Source organism: Mobula birostris, unplaced genomic scaffold (genome assembly GCF_030028105.1).
Source record: "Mobula birostris isolate sMobBir1 unplaced genomic scaffold, sMobBir1.hap1 scaffold_1491, whole genome shotgun sequence".
In the NCBI taxonomy this organism is placed as follows: domain Eukaryota; kingdom Metazoa; phylum Chordata; class Chondrichthyes; order Myliobatiformes; family Myliobatidae; genus Mobula; species Mobula birostris.
In genome coordinates, this window is record NW_027274532.1 from 1 (window position 1) to 7,500 (window position 7,500).

Sequence of the window (7,500 nt, forward strand, 5' to 3'; positions counted from 1 at the left end):
GGCCGGGTTGGTTAACGAATTGTCAGGGTTGGGCTTGGTTAACCATTTGCCCGGGCCGGGTTGGTTAATGAATTGCCATGGCCGGGTTGGTTAACGCAGTTTCAGGGTTGGGCTTGATTAACGATTTGCCCGAGCAGGGTTGGCTAACGCATTGTCAGGAGCGTGCGCGGTTGGTTCACGAAACTGCCTGTTCCGGGTTTCTAGAGCGTTGTCAGGCCCGGCCGGCCGGGTTAGCGGCTTGCCAGACCCAACTTGACGAAATTCAGTGCGGCGCGGGTAAACGGCGGGAGTAACTATGACTCTCTTAAGGTATGGAGGGGGGCCCATGGGCCAGCAAGGAGTTTCTGATGAACATCGGCCGGGACATTTTGACGGCGGGGCAAGAACTAGTTGTTATTGAGGGCGAAGGGTTTGTCCTCAGCGGGTTGATTGTCGAATTGTCGGGACTGCCGGGCCGGTTAACGATTTGCCCGGCCGGCTTGGTTAACCATTTGCCCGAGCCGGGTTGGTTACCGAATTGTCAGGGTTGGGCTTGGTTCACCATTTGCCCGAGCCGGGTTGGTTAATGAATTGCCATGGCCGGGTTGATTAACGCATTGTCAGGGTTGGGCTTGGTTAACGATTTGCCCGAGCAGGGTGGGTGAACGCATTGTCAGGAGCGTGCGCGGTTGGTTCACGAAACTGCCTGTTCCGGGTTTCTAGAGCGTTGTCAGGCCCGGCCGGCCGGGTTAGCAGGTTGCCAGACCCAACTTGACGAAATTCAGTGCGGCGCGGGTAAACGGCGGGAGTAACTATGACTCTCTTAAGGTAAGGAGGGGGGGCCCATGGGCCAGCAAGGAGTTTCTGATGAACATCGGCCGGGACATTTTGACGGCGGGTCAAGAACTAGTTGTTATTGAGGGCGAAGGGTTTGTCCTCAGCTGGTTGATTGTCGAATTGTCGGGACTGCCGGGCCGGTTACCGATTTGCCCGGCCGGCTTGGTTAACCATTTGCCCGAGCCGGGTTGGTTAACGAATTGTCAGGGTTGGGCTTGGTTAACCATTTGCCCGGGCCGGGTTGGTTAATGAATTGCCATGGCCGGGTTGGTTAACGCAGTTTCAGGGTTGGGCTTGATTAACGATTTGCCCGAGCAGGGTTGGCTAACGCATTGTCAGGAGCGTGCGCGGTTGGTTCACGAAACTGCCTGTTCCGGGTTTCTAGAGCGTTGTCAGGCCCGGCCGGCCGGGTTAGCGGCTTGCCAGACCCAACTTGACGAAATTCAGTGCGGCGCGGGTAAACGGCGGGAGTAACTATGACTCTCTTAAGGTAAGGAGGGGGGGCCCATGGGCCAGCAAGGAGTTTCTGATGAACATCGGCCGGGACATTTTGACGGCGGGGCAAGAACTAGTTGTTATTGAGGGCGAAGGGTTTGTCCTCAGCGGGTTGATTGTCGAATTGTCGGGACTGCCGGGCCGGTTAGCGATTTGCCCGGCCGGCTTGGTTAACCATTTGCCCGAGCCGGGTTGGTTACCGAATTGTCAGGGTTGGGCTTGGTTAACCATTTGCCCGGGCCGGGTTGGTTAATGAATTGCCATGGCCGGGTTGGTTAACGCAGTTTCAGGGTTGGGCTTGATTAACGATTTGCCCGAGCAGGGTTGGCTAACGCATTGTCAGGAGCGTGCGCGGTTGGTTCACGAAACTGCCTGTTCCGGGTTTCTAGAGCGTTGTCAGGCCCGGCCGGCCGGGTTAGCGGCTTGCCAGACCCAACTTGACGAAATTCAGTGCGGCGCGGGTAAACGGCCGGAGTAACTATGACTCTCTTAAGGTATGGAGGGGGGCCCATGGGCCAGCAAGGAGTTTCTGATGAACATCGGCCGGGACATTTTGACGGCGGGGCAAGAACTAGTTGTTATTGAGGGCGAAGGGTTTGTCCTCAGCGGGTTGATTGTCGAATTGTCGGGACTGCCGGGCCGGTTAGCGATTTGCCCGGCCGGCTTGGTTAACCATTTGCCCGAGCCGGGTTGGTTACCGAATTGTCAGGGTTGGGCTTGGTTAACCATTTGCCCGGGCCGGGTTGGTTAATGAATTGCCATGGCCGGGTTGGTTAACGCAGTTTCAGGGTTGGGCTTGATTAACGATTTGCCCGAGCAGGGTTGGCTAACGCATTGTCAGGAGCGTGCGCGGTTGGTTCACGAAACTGCCTGTTCCGGGTTTCTAGAGCGTTGTCAGGCCCGGCCGGCCGGGTTAGCGGCTTGCCAGACCCAACTTGACGAAATTCAGTGCGGCGCGGGTAAACGGCCGGAGTAACTATGACTCTCTTAAGGATGGAGGGGGGCCCATGGGCCAGCAAGGAGTTTCTGATGAACATCGGCCGGGACATTTTGACGGCGGGGCAAGAACTAGTTGTTATTGAGGGCGAAGGGTTTGTCCTCAGCTGGTTGATTGTCGAATTGTCGGGACTGCCGGGCCGGTTAGCGATTTGCCCGGCCGGCTTGGTTAACCATTTGCCCGAGCCGGGTTGGTTACCGAATTGTCAGGGTTGGGCTTGGTTAACCATTTGTCCGAGCCGGGTTGGTTAATGAATTGCCATGGCCGGGTTGGTTAACGCAGTTTCAGGGTTGGGCTTGATTAACGATTTGCCCGAGCAGGGTTGGCTAACGCATTGTCAGGAGCGTGCGCGGTTGGTTCACGAAACTGCCTGTTCCGGGTTTCTAGAGCGTTGTCAGGCCCGGCCGGCCGGGTTAGCGGCTTGCCAGACCCAACTTGACGAAATTCAGTGCGGCGCGGGTAAACGGCGGGAGTAACTATGACTCTCTTAAGGTATGGAGGGGGGCCCATGGGCCAGCAAGGAGTGTCTGATGAACATCGGCCGGGACATTTTGACGGCGGGGCAAGAACTAGTTGTTATTGAGGGCGAAGGGTTTGTCCTCAGCGGGTTGATTGTCGAATTGTCGGGACTGCCGGGCCGGTTAACGATTTGCCCGGCCGGCTTGGTTAACCATTTGCCCGAGCCGGGTTGGTTACCGAATTGTCAGGGTTGGGCTTGGTTCACCATTTGCCCGAGCCGGGTTGGTTAATGAATTGCCATGGCCGGGTTGATTAACGCATTGTCAGGGTTGGGCTTGGTTAACGATTTGCCCGAGCAGGGTGGGTGAACGCATTGTCAGGAGCGTGCGCGGTTGGTTCACGAAACTGCCTGTTCCGGGTTTCTAGAGCGTTGTCAGGCCCGGCCGGCCGGGTTAGCAGGTTGCCAGACCCAACTTGACGAAATTCAGTGCGGCGCGGGTAAACGGCGGGAGTAACTATGACTCTCTTAAGGTAAGGAGGGGGGGCCCATGGGCCAGCAAGGAGTTTCTGATGAACATCGGCCGGGACATTTTGACGGCGGGTCAAGAACTAGTTGTTATTGAGGGCGAAGGGTTTGTCCTCAGCTGGTTGATTGTCGAATTGTCGGGACTGCCGGGCCGGTTACCGATTTGCCCGGCCGGCTTGGTTAACCATTTGCCCGAGCCGGGTTGTTTAGCGAATTGCCACGTATGGGTTGGTTAACGAATTGTCGGGTTTGGGCTTGGTTAACGACTTGACCGTGCAAGGTTGGTGAACGAATTGTCGGGGTTGGGCTTGGTTAACGATTTGCCCGAGCAGGGTTGGTTAGCGAATTGTCCGGGTCAGACTGGTTAACGAATTGTCCGGCTGGGTTGGTGCACTCATTGCCAGGACAGGGTTGTTTAATGAATTGTCCGTTCCCAGTTGGTTCACGAATTGGCAAGGCCAGGGTGGTTAAGGAATTGTCCGGGCCAGGTTGGTTAACGAATTGCCCGTCCTGGCTGGTTAACGAATTGTCCGGGCCAGGTTGGTTAACGAATTGCCCGTCCTGGCTGGTTAACGAATTGTCAGGGTCAGGTTGGTTAACGAATTGCCATGGCCGGGTAGGTTAACGAATTGCCAGAGCCAGCTTGGTTAACGAATTGTCCGGCCGGGTTGGTTAACGAATTGTCCGTTCCCAGTTGGTTCACGAATTGGCAAGGACAGGGTGGTTAACGAATTGTCCGGCCGGGTTGGTGCACTCATTGCCAGGACAGGGTTGGTTACCGAATTGTCCGTTCCCAGTTGGTTCACGAATTGGAAAACCAGGGTGGTTAAAGTATTGTCCGGGCCTGGTTGGTTAACGAATTGCCCGTCCTGGTTGGTTAACGAATTGTCCGGGTCAGGTTGGTTAACGAATTGCCAGGGTCTGGTTGGTTACCGAATTGTCCGGCCGGGTTGGTGCACTCATTGCCAGGACAGGGTTGGTTGACGAATTGCCCGTCCTGGTTGGTTAACGAATTGCCAGGGTCTGGTTGGTTACCGAATTGTCCGGCCGGGTTGGTGCACTCATTGCCAGGACAGGGTTGGTTGACGAATTGCCCGTCCTGGTTGGTTAACGAATTGCCAGGGTCTGGTTGGTTACCGAATTGTCCGGCCGGGCTGGTGCACTCATTGCCAGGACAGGGTTGGTTACCGAATTGTCAGGGTCAGGTTGGTTAACGAATTGCCATGGCCGGGTAGGTTAACGAATTGCCAGAGCCAGCTTGGTTAACGAATTGTCCGGCCGGGTTGGTTAACGAATTGTCCCGGCCAGGTTGGTTAACGAATTGCCAGAGCCAGCTTGGTTAACGAATTGTCCGGCCGGGTTGGTGCACTCATTGCCAGGACAAGGTTGGTTAACGAATTGCCCGGTTCCGAATGGTTAACGAATTGCCCGGTCCCGGTCGGTTCACGAATTGCCCGCCCGCTGATTGTTAACTTTTCGCACCGGCGGGGGATGGCTTGGGTAACGAGCCTCCAAGATCTGTCGGTTAACCATTTGCCCGGTGGCAATTCGTTAACCAAGTCCGCTCCGGAAGTCTGGATGGGGGTCGGATTTGCCGGCCGAGGCCGACCCGGAGTTCCAGAGGCTCGGCCGCCGGGGTCAGATTCGGCCGCCCCTTTGACACATGCAATTTCTGTACGGGGGCATTGGCGGGGTTCCTGCAGATATATAGGGAGGCCGTTTTCACGAGTTGTTGAAGTATTCGGTAGATGGCACCGGCCTCCCCAATTGGTTAACCCGGGCCACGCGGCAGCTTTTCCGCACGATTCCGAAGATTGCCGGTATGGATTTTCGGACAAATACCCAATTGCGGAAGTCTGTCAGCGGGACCTATTCGCAGGCCCATGCCGGCCGAGGGGCGGCATTTTCCGTATGACTACCGGTGCTCCGGCCGCCGAATGGAAACCTTGCCCGAATGAATTTCTGACAAAGTCCCGAGGCGGGAGCCAGTAAGGGGACGTATTCGGCGGGCCGTGCCGGCCGAGCGGCGGCATTTTCGGAGGGACAACCGCAGGTCCCGCCGTCGATCCGAGACCTTGGCTGAAGAGTCGAAAGTAATCTAAGTCCCGACTCGGAAGTCAGAATGAAGGCGACTTCGGGGCCCTCCTGCCGACCGAGGCGGCCGATCGACGGCGGCACTACCGGAGGGCCGCCCGCCGAGCCAGCCGCGTGCCCTCGGCGCCACGCCGGTTAACCAATTGCCGTCGGAAGCCTGTGAAGGTCGGATCTGCCCCGTCGGGCGGGCCCGAGGTCCCCCGCGACCGGCATGAGCTCCGGGCGTCGTGCCGCCGGTTTGACACATGTCATTGTTGCACGGTCTGTCGCGGCTCTGGTTAACGAGTTAGGCCCGGAAGTCACTATGGGGGTCGGATTTGCCCCGCCTGGCGGGGCCAGAGTGCGACCTTCCCGGCAGGACTTCCGGGAGGCATCCCGCCGACTTGACACATGCAATTTCTGTACGGGGGGATTGGCGGGGTTCCCGGAGATTTACGGGAACACGTTTTCCAGACACACTTAGCAGGGTGACTAGTGGTACGGTTGACACAGTGCAGAGTTCTAAGTGAGCCTTACTCAATTGTGACTCAGTAAGCGGGAGGCCGGGCGAGCTCCGACTTACAATGATAAAAGCTTTTTTTCGCTATTTCCGAAAAAAATGACAAAGTCCAAGAACGCAGCGGGGGCTGCGGACAGACAGAGTCTGAGCGCGGACCGCGGGCGGCGGCCGGCAGACCGACGGTGGCAAAAGCTTTATATCGATCCGAAAAGCAAAGAGGCATTGTGTGTACCAAGACGGAGAAGGGACAAGCCTGCCGCTGGTGCCCTCGCGAGTGTCGTCTGCGTTAGACCTCTGTTCCCCGATCGATCCGGCTTGGTCGGTCCTACCTTTGGGAGAGGCCGAGTGGAAGCGACGGTCTCGACACGTGCGCCGAACTTCCGTGCTCGGCTCGTTACCATCTCCGGAGGTGGGCAGGTGGGTCTGCCGCGGGGCGGCCCGATTGCCGACCGAGGGCTTCATGCTTTGGGCGGAATTGACGTTGGGCATTCGCACGTTTGCACCACGATCGATTGACGGAGTCTCCCGCCGGCGGACGGGACTGCTGTGCGCATAGATGACGGGGGCCGGTCGAACGACCGTCGACCATCCCGAGAAGGCAGCTACACCCACGCGCATATACCTAGGCGGTGAAGGTGCGGACCTCACCGGCGCGATCGACGGGGTGGGATGGCGAGGCGTTCACCGGCGCGGCGTTAGGCCCTGGGCCGACGGAGGCGAGCGGCGACCGTCGACCGTCCTGAGAGCCAGCTCGGCGGAAGGGTGCGGGTGCGGACCTCACCCAGCGACGCGGCTCGATAGGGGATGGCGCGGCACTGCGACGACAGACATGGCCCGAGAGAGCAAGGGACGGGCGCGCCGGCCGCAGCAGCACTCTTTCGCGCCGTAGGGGCAAGGCGAAAGAGTCGGGAGAGTTCCATAGGCCAGAGTGGCAGGGAGATGCCCGGTTCAGCCTGACTCAACCGAAGCGTTGATCCTCGGTCACCAACGAGAGGAAGGAGAGGCTCTGCGCGCGCGGTGCTACCGACTGACGGCCGGCCGATGTGCGATTTCCAGAAGGTCGGGCGGCACCCGCGCGTTCCCTCCCCGCTCCAGCAGAGGCCGGAGACGTCCGGTCGCCAGAGCGGTCCGCGTGCAGCCTCCGGTTCCGCGAGAAGGCTAGTGTCCTCGGGACGAGGAGAGCCTTGTGAGCGGTCCGGCGGGCGGTGCAGCAAATTGTCGGTACGTTTCTCGGCATTGTCATATACGAATCCTGAGAGAGAAAGAGAAAAGGGGTGTCCGCGACGCGTACGTGGGCCAAGGGCGCGTGCGGCGCCGCGACACCCAGCGGATCCCTGCAATGGAGGGGACCGCCGATGGCTGAACCGAGCACCAACCTACCCCGGCGGCGGGGAGGCCACGTGCACGAGCGCGGCAGCTTACCTGGCGCACGACCCCCCCCCCCCCACCCCCTCGCGCATCTGGCGGCGGGCGGACGGGCGGGGCGCAGGCCAGCCGGGCGCAGCGGTCGGACAGATGAGAAAGTAGGCGGTGAAGGTAGAAAAAGCGCAGGCAGGCGCTGGTGGCGTTGGTCGGCGGCGGCCACGTCGGGACGAAAGTGGCGTGACACTGGCG